Here is a 17,159-nt window from a genome sequence, read left to right as displayed (position 1 = left end):
CTCTGTGATAGCTGCAAGAACGAGGGATCATAGAACAAGTCAGCGGAAAAAGAGAGAGAGAGCTATTGTGGTCGCCGTGTATTTCTCTCTTTGCCTGGCTCTGAAGTGTGTTCATTGGATGTGTCAGTTCGCTGGAAATAGAGCCGCGTGTTGTAATCACATAGATTAACTACGGCCTCTCCCTCTTTTTCTGAGGCTGAGCGCGGAATTGGCTTCTCTCTTGATACAACTTGGCTCTTGTAGTCTCAATAATTTAAGTGGAGAGGGTACAGCTATCACTGTCAAAGCAGCCGAGGCAACGGAGATGTCGAGCGTGGCTATCGGAGTCGACAGCAGCCTGTGTGAGCCGGCTGTCCCAGGAAGCCCTTTCAGTTGGGGCCTCCATGATCCATTCTCCAGTGTGGTAGCCCGAGGTGTTCTCTGTTTTATGTGGTTTGCGACGCTGTTCAACTGCATTGCCACAAAAAGGGCTTGACAAGCAGGAAATAGCAAGATGGGGCATCTTTTTTATGACGAGAAGAGGAGGAGAGATGTCGGAGTTAAACAGTTAGCTCGAAAAATCTTTATTGAAGAGGTCGTTATTTATGAATGCGTGTCACTCACCGCTGCCCATTAGGCTGCTCATTGCTATGCATGTGTGGGAGTAGAGAGGCCGTCGCCATTATGCGTGATGAGCCTAAATAACCCAGCGTCGCGTAGACAGAGGCTTCGGAGTCTCTGTCAGGACCGCGGGATTATTTCAAAGGGAGTGTCACCAATCACCTTGAAACAAGATCTATTTGTCTCAATCAGATTCTTGGCCTCTGCCTTACGCGGCTCTTAAATTCCGCGCCGCTCGGCCAGACAGGCGCGCGGAGAGAGGGATAAATCACTTATCTCGGTAACCAACAGCACACCGCAATATCAATAACGTCGCCATTAAACATGACTGCTTACCAGACCCGGGGCTCGTTATCAGTGACACCGTGATCTTCCGTGGCAACGCGCTCTTTAAAGGTCTCCAAGCCCTGGGAGCGTGTTAGCACAAGGCCCAGTCAATCTCGTCAGGGAAAAACATGCTCAGTTAGGGCTGTTGGATTCATCCATTTGCGTCTAGAGCCAGCTTGGAAAAGCTTTGTGGCAGGAGTAATTTAAGCAGTAACCTTTTATGTACCTGGTCCAAGGCTGGGGACTACTCCTCCGAGGCTTGTTGATGAAGGGGGTCGGAGATCCCCTGCAAAGAGGGGTCTGGAATAGCATCTTTGAACAGTGGCTCCAATCAGAGCGGATGCATTTTTACCAATAAAGTAAACTTGCGTTGGTTTAGTCATTTTATTCTGAACCTGCTGTTAGAGTTATTATATTTTCCTGCCATGTTTCTTTTCCCGGGGCCCGATGCTGCGATTCAAAGACTCAAATCAATCGCGGGCCCCAACCTGGGCGGCAGGTCGTGCTGCGATGGCGGCGCACTGTTGTCCATTGATGTGGCTGTAACTTTCACCACTTAGAAGTCCCCCCGTCCCCCCCCCTGCAACTTTGTGTGTTGTTCCACGGACCTTATGTAAGTCAAACAGCCGGGCCTGGGCCCTAAAAGGATAATCTCCTTTGATTCATTCTCATTCCCTCTGAAAAGCCAGGCCTGTGGCTACTGATCATTAACTGGCTTAAATGAGTCCACTGTTCGGAATTCAGGGGGCTCTAATTGTCCGCGGTTCTCCCTCAATGGCATGCCAGCAGAGACTAGCATGCCGAAATGACAAGCATAAAAGGTATTCAGAGACAGTTCCATGGCCTTTTTGTTCTCTGTCTATTTAATATAAAACCTGAGGGTAAAAATGGCAGTTTTGCATGAAAGGGACATCCCAGGTGACTTTGAGACTGGGGTTGTCTTTGTATTTCATATAAGGCTGCGGCCTTGTGTAAAAGTAAGAACTATTTTAGCAAGCTCGTCGCATTGATTTTCAGCAAATTAACACAGGCATGAAAGCAGAGCAGATCTTTCATGTTAAGAGAATAGATTTGCTCTCATGTTATTGTGTTATCCTTCAGATTAAGTGAGAATCCAATGGAGGAGTTCAACTCTGCCTGTATGCATATTCCCAGGGCCTTCAGTGGTGCTTCTCTGTTTTTTTTTCTCGTACTGTTCTACCGAGGCAGTGAGGTGATCGTTAGCTGTGCAATTAGTATGCAACTCAACAGTATCTGTCATCTGACTCTCATCTTATTTTGCATTGAACTTTATGAACACTATGATAAAGACGTTCATCTGGAGAACACAAAATAGCAGAAATATTATGTGCCATTTTAGTCATGTCTTGAGTAATAGATTTATAATGGTATTCAGGCACTTGATCTAAATGAAGACGTCTCTGCAAATGTCTCAAATATCTTGACAAATATTGGAGCACTTTGTTTATTATTTGGAAACACTTTAATTGGACTGATAAGACAGTGAGTGCAACAGGCGTCTATTAAAATGGAAATTGTATTCCTTTAATCGCTGGGATCTTTTTTAGAAAAAAGGGCCTATGTCTGTCTGTCAGGGTGCGTTAGTCACAGAACGTTGCACTAGAGAGCAACAACTGTGCTTCACATTTTTACAGGAGTGTTTTATGTTTCGTTAGAAGAGTGCCTTGCAGGGGGAGATCAGATGGTAGTCTTCAGATGGGGAGGTATTGTAACTTACAAAGGAAAGACCTCGGCACAAACAAACAGAGCTCTTTGAATAACCCTCATCAAACGGCTCTGCCTTTTGCTGACATCCTTTATAGTCTATGTAAAAAGTGCAGTCCCGTGTTGATTGCCTTGGTTCATAAGCACCATACATCGCATCTTCTGAAATGCACCTCTAAAGTGCTAGATACCTCTGCCCTGGAAATGGGATATCGAGTGTGTGATAATAAGTGTATTGTTCCCTCTTGTGTTTACAAGCACTATCGGAATGCAAATTAACGAGTGGCCAGGATCCATTCGATTCACCATGTGATCCTATCAGTTTCTTTTTTATTGCTGTAAGGCTAAATCTGCTTAAAGGGGGTGGGGGGGGGGAGGCATCAGGCTGGCTCTCAGCACTGAGGAAGCCGAATGGAACAGTGATGCCTAATGGAAGCTGGAAGTGTCATGCCATGGTGATTTAATTACATGGCTTTTAAAGCACTGTTTGTCAGCCATAAACCCGAGTCTCAGCCATGCAGATAAAGTGGTTCTGCATTTGTTGCTAAGTAAGTCGGAGAACTCCCCACAGTGCCTGGCGCATTCTAAAAGTATCCGAAAGCGCTCTCCGCCATCAAGCTCTCACAGATTCATGAGAGACTTGATAATAACTTTCTGTCTTAATTATTGAAAACGAGCCGACGTAAATCCGCGGACATGATCAGGCCTGCAGGACTTAAATTTTTCATCGCGGTCCTCGTTCGTTCCGCGCCGCGTTCGCCGCGTCCTCTGGAGTTAGCCGAGTTAGCGCGAGCGCACGCGCGTTGCAGCGTGGCAATGAAAGCAGACGCTGTGTGGCTTCTGACTGGGGGGGGGGGGGGGGGGCAGTCACGGCACAAACAACCTTACAGCACCAGGCAGGCCTGCTGTTTTTAGCCCCCCTCAGCAGAGCCCACCGGCTGGCCTCCTGGAGAGGAGCGCTGGGTGTGATGATACCGCACGGCCACTGAAGACAGATGGATGTGCTCGTCCAGGAGCAGACATCGGCACTTTCATTCCTTGTGTGCGCGCGCGTTTGTGTGTTTGTGTGTGTGTGTGTGTGTGTCTGTCCGCTCAGAACAGCTGATTGCCTGGAGCGAAACCTGGAATGAAGCGAGTGTGTTTGAAGTAGGTGTGTGCGTGCGTGTGTGTGTGTGTGTGTAGAGGGGAGAGGCAGGCTGGGGTGAGCCCAGAGTAATTACACCTATCAACAGGCCCCAGACAGGTGAGGTGAGGTGAGGTGCGGTGCGGTGCGCTGTGGAGTGCTATGGCAGCCCTGAGGAGAGGCCAGTCAGGCAGGCGGAGCTCAACCACCAGTGACAGCCAGGCCAGCGGAGCAGCAGGACCGCCAGCAGGACCAGCAGCACTACACACACACACACACACCTCTCACAGAGCACACACACACACACCTCTCACAGAGCACACACACACACACACACACACACACCTCATAGAGCACACACACACAAACACACACACACACACACACACACACACACACACACACACATCCTGTGCTCTATCCATCTATCTATCTATCTATCTATCCATCTATCCATCTATCCATCCATCCATCCATCCATCCATCCATCTATCTATCTATCTATCTATCTAATTCCTGATGGTGGGACAGCTTGAATAGATATATGAAGGGGAGTGTGAGGTCGTCTTCCTCCCTCACTACAGTCTTTTGCTCTAATTCTCTGTCCCTCTCTGTGGCAGCGTGCATAATTGTGTGTGTCAGCGTCGTTACACCGGTGGACCATCCTCTCCCAGTCCTCTTCCTTTTCAAGTGTCCCAGTCGACATCTCTGTTGTTGTGTGGCGTTGGCCCGGTTTCCACACTCCACCGTTCCACCGTGTGTGTGTGTTTTTTTTTTGTTTCGTTTCTCGTCCCTCTCTCTTGGGCACGCTCTCTGTTTGCCGCAGCAATTAATAGTGTTTGCGCAAAAGAGGCGCCTGGCGGATGGCGGTGAGGCCACGGGGAGGGCGAAGGCTCGCCGAGAGGCCCCCCTCTCGCTCCGCCCCGGTCCCACTGCGCACAGCCAGATAAATAAACCTGCTGAATATTTCATTAAATGCACCCCGCGTAACCTGCGGAGACCAATCAGCCAGTGAGCAAGCCATGCACCGAAATGAAGTGGTCTGATGCCATCTGTGAATCCCCCCCCCACAACCCCCCAAAGCCATTTGAAAACACTCTGCCTGATGTGCCGCTCTCCAAGGTGCTGATATTGCCTGGCTGTCGTGTGGCTCCAGCACCTAATCACATGGCCTCCCCAGGGTGCGTTCCCCTGAATATGGCATCCTCTCTGTTGAACAGCAGATGCAGGCAATGCAGGGAGCAGACTGAGCACCAGCCTGAGGTGGTTGGTGGTTAGCACGCCTTTCAAAAATTAGGGATTGTCGTCATGGGGAAGTCCATCAGCGACTGTGTATTACAGTACTTCTGTACTCTTTCTCTGTCTCTGTTTCCCTCTCTCTGTTTCTCTCTCTGTCTGTCTCTCTCTCTTGCTATTGACCTTGCCCTGTGCTGGGTGTGGTCCCCCGTGGCCCAGGTAAAAGAATCCGTCCCGGCGCGTCTCCTCGGCTGTGGCTGGGTGGTGACAGTGTCCCCTCCATGTGGCGGAGTCTGTCTGTCCTGTCAGCTGCGTGCATTATTCATGGCGCTCCGTCCAGCGGGCCCTCTGCTCTCTGTCTGCCGTTTGATTGGCCCTCTGATCACAGGCTGACACGGGGCCTCGGGCCACTGGAGGGGGGGCCAGGGCCCCGCCACTCTCCAGCCCTCTCCCCGCCACTCTCCAGCCCTCTCCCCGCCACTCTCCTGCCCTCTCCCCGCCACTCTCCAGCCCTCTCCCCCCGCGCACCCTCTCTCCCCCCACGCTCCCTCTCCCCCCCGCGCACCCCTCTCTTACTGCTGTTGTCTCTTGACGTGGGACACGGCCAGCAAGGGCAAGGTGCGGCAGGATGCTGATGGGGACTGTTTGAATGACACAGAGAAATACTTGGAAGTTGCTTTTAAGAGGAGAGATCAGGGTGTAGTGGAGGTAAAACCACTAACCTCCACTACACCTAACCTAACCTCCTAACCTAAACCACTAACCTCCGCTTACCTGCTAAACGCCGGTAAACGCGGTTTATCCACCTCTCAAAAGAGTTTATTCACCAATATGCAACTTTTATCATTCAAAAAGGACACTGTATGTATGATCCACATTCACAATATGAGTGCACTCATCAACTCTCTAGGAACCAATTACAGTAATACAACTGGTATTGATATAAACATTAGACAATAACCTCCACCATCGTCAAATGAAATGCCTTTTTTTTTAAAAAAAAAACATAATTAAAAACCGCAGAGCACAGTCTACCTCACCGGGATCACAGAATTCATAGTTTACCCACCTCTTAATGTACCACTACATCCCTGGGAGAGATGCATTGATATGTTGTCTTTTCACATACTGTATGTCATTGTCATTGATCTGAGGATTATACCGTTATCTTAGTGTTTACTTGTGCAGTGACTCGTATCAACAAACTGTTCTTGAAGCTGACTTGACCTTGTTGTGGCTCTGCTGGTAAAGTGACCAGAGGAGCTTTTCACAGGAGCAAGTTGGGATGGGCGGGAGTCTTTCATGTATTTCCATGGACACCACAGAAAGAAGAGCCGATGAATTATTAATACACCGTTATCATATGAGTGGTAAAAGCATCTTGTACCCACAAGCATCCGAGTCTCAATCTCAGTGAGTAAAGCGTATTAAAATGGAAAAAGATATTTGGTCAGAATTGATCCCTTCGCTTTGGGGAAATCTCAAATGGTGATATCATTTACCCAGAGCCCTCTGCATTTCCTCGCTCTACATTTTTTATCAGTGTGCGACGGCCCAAGATTTTGCCATCTGCAAACAGAGATCTTGTTTTTTGATGGAGGGTTCAGCCTCTCAGGCAGTAGTAGTGCTACAGGGAATACCCTGGACCAAATCTGATGGAGTTTTACATCAAAACACATCAAAGACTTCTAATTGTATAAAGCCTGTGCCAGCACTGTGTACACACCAAAATAAAATTGGTGTACACACCAAAATAATAAACTCAGCGAGCAAAGTGAATCAGTGTTGCTATTATTTTAGGTCCACCAATCAAGCCATTATTTTAATGCCTCGGTGAATCCCTGCCGACTGTAACATACTCGAGTGGATCTTCCCAGAGCAGGCTAGCATGAATATTTTACAGGTCATTAAATGCTTTTCAGGACAGGTGTACACTTCTCTCACAACTCTGAAATGATTAAATATAGGTTCTTTATTGGATGAAAGGGTCCAGCGCTGAGCGCTCAGCCTTCAGGGCTTTCTCCTTTCCTCTGAGCATACAGTATATGGTGCGTTCGCTCTCTCTCTCTCTCTGTGTGCTGTTTGTGGATCATTATCTCTGGATCCGTGGCAGGATTGGCCGTCTAACTGACACGTCTGTCTTACAGTGGTGCTCTCCACCACCACCACCACCACCCGCACCTCCACCACCCCCTCCACCCCCCACTCCCCCAGACCTCTCACACGCCAGTAGCCTCCTCCGTGTTCAGTGAGCGGTGCAGCAGAGGTGCTGGGTGGTGGTGGTGGTGGTGGTGATGGTGGTGGGGGCTTTAGAGAGAGAGAGAGAGGCTGGATGTCTACTGAGTCCATCGGCTGATTGGGCTCTGCTCTTTGAGCTGACACAGACGGCGAACAAGCACACACATATTCCACTCACCCACACAGTTTAAACTGAAAGTTTGCACACACACACTCTCTCCCACACACACACACACACACACACACACACACACACACATTCTCTCTCTCTCCCACACACACACAGTATGTACAGTATGCTCATGTTCTTGATTAAATTGCATATATAATACATATAGTCACACTCAAGACAGCCACACTTGCTATTACTTTCTTCCACTTCATACACAAAAATACACATACAAACATGCAATAAACAGTACCTCTATTTATGTGTGTGCGCGCGCGCACACACACACACACACACACACACACACACACACTCTTTCCCTCTCTCTCACACACACACCATATCTACAGTAAGTTAATTTTCTTGATTAAATTGCATATATAATACATAATACAGTCACACTCAAAACAGCCACACTTACAGACACTTTCTTCCGCTCCATACACAAAAATACACATATAAATAAACAGTACCTCTACACACACACACTCTCACCCTCCATCCTCCCTCCCCTTAACCATCACAGAGGGAGGATTAGCCTTTGGCAGAGAGTTCCAGAAGCCCAGGCCAGCGGGGGGACCAGTCCTGAGTCCAAGCCAGAGACTCCTCCAGTCAGACGTGAGATTAGAGCCTCTCCCGGCCAGGACTCTCTCTCACACACACACACACACACACACACAGACACAGGCACACACTCTCCCACACTCTCCCACACTCTCCCACACTCTCCCTCTATCTCAGCCTGGTTGCCTCTCTTCAGCCAGCCATCTGAATTTGGAGTGTCCTTGACAAAGCGCTTGATTTCACAGTAAATGAGCGCAGAGGCCAAATCTCCATTCGGGGCCCTGCTGGTGTGTTGTTATTGTGACAGTGTAAATGGCACATTAAGTGTATGCGGAGATGGCGTTGGGGCAGGGGAGGGGGGTGGTGGTGTGTGTGTGTTTGTGTGTGTGTGTGTTGTGTGTGTGTGTGGGGGGGGGGGGGGGGGTGGAGCGGAAGTAAAGCCCAATCAGTGCCCATGCTGGCGGCGGCGGGGAAATGTGCTGCTGCTTTAATTTCCGCTGCCTGAACTCCAGCCATGACAGAGCACAACGGCCGGGCCAGTAATTACCAGAATTAGGTGCTGAGGGAAATAATGGGCTTTAGTACAGTATTGTCGGCTGTGCACATTTCTGCACTCCGTTCACTCTTTAAACACCCATTCTTTTCTTAGAGGACCTGCATGAGTCTCCAGACCTGCTGCGCTCCTCCTTGCCACTTATTTGTGATGTCCAGGAGACATGTTTCTGTGTATTACAAACTAGAGCACTTGTGTCATTCATTGTTCTATTATTATATACATTCATTGTTCTATTATTATATACATTCATTCCCGTAGCTGTGACAATACATGCCTTTCCCATATTTACATCTGATATAATTGCCTTTAAAGCAGTGTCTCTCACAAACCCATGTCATGTTGCAGCTGCAGCTTTATTGGTGTGTTGTCAGGGTGATTAGAGGTAAATACAGGAATGTCCATGTGCCCCACGGCTCTTGTCTTCCCTTTGCTAACTTGCCAGATGGAATCTATACAGACAGACTAAATATTAGCACTTAGGAGAATTCACTCTCAACCCAAGTGATAAGTATGCTGTTTGTTCCTTCAGGCAAAAAAAAAGATATATTAATAATATTCATTATTATTTCTTTCATTTTCTTAGGTGAATCTGATAAGGTTTTGAATCAGCAAACATCATTTCTTATTGTTTTCAATTGAGCAGGACTTATTTTTGGCTGTTTGATGAGATAATTGTGTCAGACACAGGAATGAACAGCAGCTGTCAAAGGTATTCTGTGCGGCAGCAGAACAGACCGGTCATTTCTATGAAGATTCATTCATGCTGAACCCCCTCGCTCAGTGCTTGCCCCATTTCTCTTTTTTTTATCAGCATGAACACCATTAATTTCAGCGGCTATCACAGGAGGGAAAGGCAAATATGTGGCACGCCATAAAGAAAGCTTTTAATGGGGAAGAAGAGATGAAATATAGGCAAGTCCAAGCACGGCTCAGACAAACGTGCATAGTAATCACTTTCCTGCAGTGTACACGTTCAGCAGTTGTTGGGTTTTCTCTCTTAAGAACATGCAGTACATCATTGTTATGATCAATGGAACATTCACACAGACTCCCATTATAAATTGGTGTGGCGAAATAGCTTGGAAAGGCTGAAAAATGTGTACAGTTGGGAATGAATCTGCAGCCCCCTCTCCCTTTTTGACCAATATTATCAATCAAGAATCAGAATTCTTATTATGATTTATTGTAATATTGAAATTAGACTTATTAAGGTGCATTTTTTACATTATAGTGACCTTTCTCTTTAAAAACCCAGAGGCAGGTATTTTCAGCAATTATTTATTTGTATTATTTGTAAATATACTCTACTCTGCATTATTTGTAAATATACTCCCCTGTCCTGTATGTGCTATGCAGAACTGTGCAGATTGCATGAAATGTACATCAAATTCATGAAGCGTCTAGCTTTTCAGACTCTATTGCACACAGTACACAGTAAGTACATTCAAAGTAATGTAGCTGCATTTGAAGTGCTTTCTCATGTACCAGAGAAAGACAAGCTCTGAAGTGCAGCCAGCATGTTCACTCTGGAGTCTGGCAGATTACCTCTGTCTGTCTGGACATCGCCGGACCTGACTCCTTTGTGGAAAAAAAAGATCAGCTCCTCAAGTACAAGCCCACCAATTGTGCAGGTGCCCTACGACCCTTTCTGCAAGTCGGCGTGAGTCTACCAGCTTTCAGATTTATCCTTCAATCATCGCTGGATGGTGTGAGGACAGATGTACCTTCAAAGTGCCAGAATGTGATTACGTGATTTGACAGAATACGTCTTTTTCCCCCTCCGTTAAATGAAGACCCGTTTTTATTCCCCCCTTTTTTTGTCCTTCGTCGTATCTGCCAGTACAAGCGTTTTCCAGAATGCACGCCATGTCAAGTGCCTCTTATGCCAGCCTTGTGACAAGTAAATGAAGGGGCTCCTCGTTCTGCATGTCTCTTCCCAGGTGACACACTGTCCCCATTCCGTCACTATCAAAGGAGGGAACAAGATGCAGAGAGTCTCAAAAACGGTCCATTACGGGCTGCCACAGGGAACGGAGACACCATTAGGGAACGATATCTGTTACAAATAATGCATGCTTCCAGGCATGTGTTCACCATGAGAAGAGGAAGGTGGAGTAGGAGGGGGGGGTAAAAGTAGTCAGGGAGGGAAAGAGAGAGAGAGACAGAGAGAGGGAGAAAGAGAGAGAGAGAAGAAGAAGAAAGAGGAACACAAAGAAGGCAGGGAGGGTAGAAAACAGAACAGAGGAGAGGAGGGGAGCGTGGAGAAGAGAGAGAGAGAGGGGGGGTAGAAAGAGAGAGAGAGAGATTCACCAAAGAGTCCATGCCGCCTGCAGTCTCCTTCAGCTTGTCACAGAGCAAGGGCATCCTCAGCAGGCCAAGCACTTGGGAGCAGCAGGTCAGATGTAACAACTCTCCCCGTCCTCAGGGGCACACAGGCAGCACAAGCAGCACACTGTGCCATCGCCTTCATCTCCTCATCAAGTCAACCGTGCATTATCATTCCTCATTTATAATCCATCTATTCATATCATACATTGGCTGTGCTGCTGTGTAGGAATGTATACCAAGCAAGTTATTCATCCCATGGTCATTATAAATGGGGTGTTACGCTTAAAAAATGGACAAAAAAATGCTTGTAACACTTACACTGGAAAATTCAGAGTTCTCGGCGAGAGCACGATTTGAATTGCGTCCGCAAGATACTCTGGCAATGAGCAATGATGCACGTTACTTTTACCTCAGGAATCTGTGGTAACCAGAAAAGGAGCAGAGTTGGCGAGCTAAGCTGATGACGAAAGCGCTACAACTGTCGTTTTTTTGGTCGTAGCGTTTTCCAATTGCGTCGAAGTCCAGAATCAGTCAGAGTAAACATTGGTCATATTATTATCCAATTGCGTGCTGTGAGATTTTCAAATGCATGCTTGGTGCTGCCCCTCCAGTTAGGCCATTTTCATTATTCGAGGCCAGACCCTTAATCTGAAAGATTCCAGGGTCTGGTTTACTACTAGGCTATGTAACACCAGTCAGGAGCACCAATATTCATCATAGACACGTGGGTTTTAATGTTACAGTCATTTATTGCGTATAAGCCACAGGGCAGTGTTTTATGCAAGTTAAAAGACACAAAACCATAGTGATGCCATATGAACTGTCCCTGTGTATTAACCTCATAGCTGAAGAAATGCTATCAAATCAATGTAGGCCTATAAGCCGCGACTATAGTTGGGAAATTGCGGTAGTCATTTTTTCAGACAGTGACATCGAACAACAGGGTATCTCTGGCTTCTACAGGCCTCTACAAGCTTCTACAGACTTCTACGAGCTTCTACAGGCTTCTACAAGCTTCTACAGGTTTCTACGGCTCTTGTATATGCTTCTGTGTGCAAGTAATGTAGTAAGTAGCTGAGGAGCTCTGCGTGAGCGTTTAAAACACTGCCACTGGTGAGGTGTGATAATAATTAAAAAAGAAAAGAGCTCACACGAATTAGAGCTAGTCCTTAATGCTCCGTCTCCGCTGAGCCGTGCCAACTGTTCCAGTGTAGCTAGTGGGTGGATGCAGAGAGAGAGACCTTGGCAGTCTTGGTGATGTTAATGGGGTGGTTTTGATGCAGATGGGAGATATCAAGTGAGAGACAGATTGTGGGTTCAAGTAAACTGGCATCCCTCTCTTCCTGTCTGTTCCAGTTCCAACTCCCCCCAGAGCAGCCCCAAAGGCAGCCGTGTGCAGTGCAGTGCACTGGTCACTCCTGTGCTGTGAATGGATGGAGGGCTTAGAAAACAGCACCGTGACCTCGAGGGTCTTTTGTCATATACACCAGGCTCACCAGTTATTGTGTTAGAGGGTTTTTCATTAAAACCCATAGTCCTTGTCCTTGGTGACATGAACATCTACTTATACACCTCAAGTTCAGAAACTTCCTGTTCCTGATCCACTCCTTTGACCTACAATGGTTATCGCTGAGGGGTGTCCCTATCTATGTTCAAAACCCTCTTAAAAACCCAGAGGAACTGCTTTAATGTTATGCTACTAATAGCCCAACATGCTTAACTTGCACTTCCCACCTCACTCTTCTCTACCCTCTCCATTCCTCTTATCCCTTGACTTCACTTGACTGATCTGTCACTGGGTCTCTTATGCAAGTAGCGCTTATGATTACGCTATACTGTCTCCTGTTCACACTGTACTGGATTGTTCTCTATTTGTTGTGAGTCGCTCTGGACAAAAGCGTGAGCTCAGTGAGTACATGTAGAGATGGATGCAGATATAAAACACCAGGATGTGCGATTACGTGCAGCGCTGTTGAAAGATAACATAATGAACCATGGATGATCAGATCCCTTGATGATGTTCATCAACATATTCATCTCGTTAAATCTTTTTTTTTCTTTTTCTGGTGCGTGCTTCCATGCTGAGCTTTGGAGTAGGCTAAGCCAGCCGTTCAACAAATCTCTAAGAGCGAAAAAGCAAACCTCAAAAAAATGAAGTGGCAATAGGAGCGTATCATTAGGCATCCCGCAAATGAAACACTGAACATTTTTATTATTATCTATTTTATGGCGAGCCCATCAGTTGAGTAATTAGCCATCTATTAGGTCCTTTCATTCAAATGTGAATCTGTCATGGGGAGAATACGCTGAGGTGGAAATTACCCCTGCAGCCACAGCTCCCTAACGATAGAAAAGATTTAATGGCAAAACCTGGAGGACTGTCTTTTAGTTTAACATGCTATTATGCTGGGAAGCATTTATGTGTTTTTAATGCAGAGGCTGAATTGCCTTTGTTAGGCATGTTATTCCGAGCAAATTGAAAGCTTCTCGTGCCATTGAGGTGTTAATGGACCTGGAGTGATGGTCAGGCTATGTGAACAAATTTCATGCTGGCGGTGTTTCACTCTTGATCAGCAGCCTAATGCTGCGTCTGTGTAGAAGATACTGTGAAAAATATACAGTAATGTGTTATGATGAAGAACACATGTGATTAAATATGATAAATTGACCTCCATGCTGTAGAGGGTGTGTTTTCACCCTCAATTACTGAATCTTTAACCCTGAATGGCAACCAGGGCTCAAGGTTAACTTTTAAAAGTGCCAGCTTGGCAACCAGGCATGAGGTTGTGGTTGCCAAAGCCAGAGTCTTGCCACTTGTAACAATATGGTAGCCAAGGGCAACCATTAATGTCGAGCCCTGACATGCTAACTCTGTTTTGTATCTATGGAAATATCTCTGCAAATGTTACTATTTTTATTACTGTTCTCTGCAAACATGTGTCGTCCTCCAATGCACATCAAATTACAAAGACACATGGATTCCAGAAATGTCTGTCACAGTTCTTATCATGCAGTGAAATCCCCTACCCACTGCTTTTCACAATATGATGATCTAAAGCACTGTGTGGTTATATACCATAAGGTATACATACAGTATATTCTCATTTTTCTTCTTGCTGTTGACAGGCTTCTTGAAACTTTCGAGATACTTCTGCACTCCAGCTCCTTGTATTCCATGTAGTTTTGCAGATTAATTCAATAAAACAGAAACACCAGTCTCCGGTTAGAATGAAGGCTAACGTGCCTTATTAGATGGAAATCCCCTATTGAGTGCTATGGGTCATTAGACTCCTAGTGCAGATTCCACGCAGATAACAAAACCATATGCAGTGCACTGTACTCTCAGAGGTCTCTATAGTCACCTCAGATGTAAATCTTGTTATGATTCGCAATGTACTTTTCAAGAGGTTTCAACTAACTGAAATATTGTCATCATGGTACCTCTATCACATGGATTCAGGAAAGATTATATGAATGTAAAAAAAACAGCAGTTTCATAACAGTGTCATCTCATCTGACATGAGATTTAGTATACAGTAGTACTGATATTCACCCATCGGGCTAGCGATTTTGACATTGTTTTTTGCTGTTGCCCAAGGTGTTCATTATATTTTCACACGAATGCTTTTATTACAAAAGAAAATGAGGGGAACAGGACTTGTCAGGCCTTCTAAACAAACAAAATGCTGCACGCCATGAAATTGGACGTACAGGGACAGGCTTGGGCATGTGAAATAAAATGCAATAGTCATGTCAGAACTAGAAGGCATCGAGCTTTAGAGCAGAATATCTGTCCTTCATGCAACTTTCTTTGCTTTCTCTCAGTCTGCCATGGTCACAGATACTGTTACCAACCCCAGTTTTGGAATGTGTGCGAGTGCAGAGACTACTGTGTGTTAGCCCCCAGTTTGTTATACTTAGCCTGAGGGCCTGAGAAAATGCAGAAGTTCAATGGGAATTGTGCTGCCGGTTGGCCAGGGGGAGCACTAGTGGCTCCACATTCTCCTCATGCCTGGTGCCTGGCCACTGGGCTGCTCTGTGTGTATCATCAGTCTGGGGGAGAATAATGGGGTGTGGGGGAAACGCTACAGAGAGGAGGTGAGTTTTAAATGGATGCCAGCTCTGCACTGCATCCTCTCTCTCTCAACACACACACACACACACACACATAGAGAGATACACACACACACACACACACACACACACACACAAACACAGAGAGAGAGAGAGAGAGAGAGAGAGAGAGAGACACAGTCCCCCACACCCAGGGGAAAAGACATAGCGGCTACAGTAAGTCTCTTGGTAATTGATAGTGCTTTCTGCATAGCTCTCTTGTCACTTCGAAGCACACTGTTGTCCTAGCCTATGCAGTCAGGTGCACTGACCTTTGATGGTGAAGTTTTGGTTTGTTTGCTGTTCGCCTGACCTTCAAGGTATGTCGCCAGCTTGTCAATCACTGACTGTGTGTGTGTGTGTGTGTGTGTGTGTGTGTGTGTTGCTGGTATGCCCTCAAAGGTTCATCTAGGGCAGCGGTCCTTGAGCCGGGCTTGGAAATCAGGTGACAGTGCTGTTCAATCAATAGCCAGCCTCAGTCAATCTGGCTGGAGGGAAAACTCAACGTACAGTGTAAAGCCAGCCCGGGGGTAGGTTAGGTACACTTCAATCACAACCTTTATTACTGCAGTGTAAATGTGCACTTGTAGGGTTTACTATCCTTTTAAATATTACTAATGTTGGAATATAAAATACAATTTAAAATACACCTTAGTGGTTTGGTCTGCTAGAAAATAGAACACGCGCTCGTATTTTCTCTCTCCACTATTTAGCTCTTAGCATGTTAATATCATATTCACTTTCCCACCGATTTCAGGAAGAACAACATCAGAATTTATTTATTTTATATGTATTCATCCTTTGTTTAACCAAGGTAGTCACATTGAGACAGAGGTCGCTTTACCGAGTGTGCCCTGGCCAAGAGAGGCAGCATCAAGTTTGGGGACGGGGTGGCATACAACATAATAAAAGCATTCACAGTGATAATTTACATCATTTTCAATACAGCATTGAAAATCAGAGAGTGGAATGAATGTTAAGTTTCAATTGATTTTGAAGTGTATTTCAAGATGAAGGAGCATTATATGTTTTTAATAGAATCCTGTTTGGGATGTTGTCTACATGTTCAAAATGTAAGATTGATGTCTGCTTTAGGAACACTGTAAGTGGAGTTTTAGTTTTGACAGCAGCCACACCACTAGGGATATAAGAGAACACATGATTGAGCATCGTGCTCCTGCTCCCCATTCCCTTTGAAGTGTCGGACTCATGTCTCGATCAACTGAAGCGCCTCCAGCCATGGGCTTAATCGATGGGCAGGTGATCCTCCCGTCTCCCCCCTGTCTGCTGTTGGGGAGTGTGGAATGTGTGAGCACCTGCCTGCGTACCTGCGAGCCTGACCCCAGTGTTGCAGCTCTGCCAGCTCTGCCCGCTCCGTCATCTCAAGCTCATACTTTGAGCGTCCGCCAGCCTGGAGATGAAAAGGAGAGAGCGAGAGAGAACGTGTGAAACGGCCACGCACGCACTGGGCAGAAGATCCCGCAGCTTGCTCATGCCATCTAATGATGAAAGCAAGAGGGGCAGGTGTGGAGCGGATTTAATCTGCGACGCCACACAAAGTGAAATTGCACTAATCATTTTGTCTCTGATGCCAACAGACTGCAGTATTACAGTATAGCAAACAAAGACATCAAAGCTATTGGGGTTTTTTTGGGTTTTTTTTATCCAAGTGTGACACTGTGATGTCTCACTCTGAATGCCTGAGGGGATGGAGGCATATTAATGTAAAATGGTTCTTATGGGATCTGTGAAGGCCAGCTTTGTTGGAGCAAAGTTTGTCTTTTGTTCAGTGCAACAGTCCTTGTTCAGTGCAACAGTCCCATGAGAAACCGCAGCTTATACAGACCCTGCATCTGCGAATTTCGGTCAACTTTATGTGTGGATCGGAATATTAAGCGAAGCACCTCGCGCATTTTGAGCTCGGACACAAAGACTCTGGGAAGGTGCCAAAGTGAAATGCAGTGTTTGTGTTTGGGCAGCCTGCAATCAGGCAGGGGCAGCACAAGTCTGACGGCAAGCCACCCAGGCTAATTACGGGCTATTAGAATACAGAGGTCCTGCCACGCGCTCTGCTCTGGCTGAGGAGCTGTGACCCTGCCTGCAGCTTGACTAGCAGCAGATGATTGGACTCGTTCACCCTGCCAGCTGGAAATCTCGAAGACTCAGATATTGTTTCAGTG

At 46.4% G+C, this 17,159-nt stretch overlaps 1 protein-coding gene across 1 annotated transcript in view; it reads left to right on the top strand.

The window, feature by feature from the left end:
- hs6st3b (heparan sulfate 6-O-sulfotransferase 3b) overlaps positions 1 to 17,159 on the top strand; it is a 52,398-nt gene that overhangs the window by 30,631 nt on the left and 4,608 nt on the right. The window lies entirely within an intron of this gene.

The sequence above is a fragment of the Sardina pilchardus genome, chromosome 4 (genome assembly GCF_963854185.1).
Source record: "Sardina pilchardus chromosome 4, fSarPil1.1, whole genome shotgun sequence".
In the NCBI taxonomy this organism is placed as follows: domain Eukaryota; kingdom Metazoa; phylum Chordata; class Actinopteri; order Clupeiformes; family Clupeidae; genus Sardina; species Sardina pilchardus.
The sequence above is the reverse complement of the archived record's forward strand: the minus strand, read 5'-3'. Positions and strand labels throughout refer to the sequence as shown.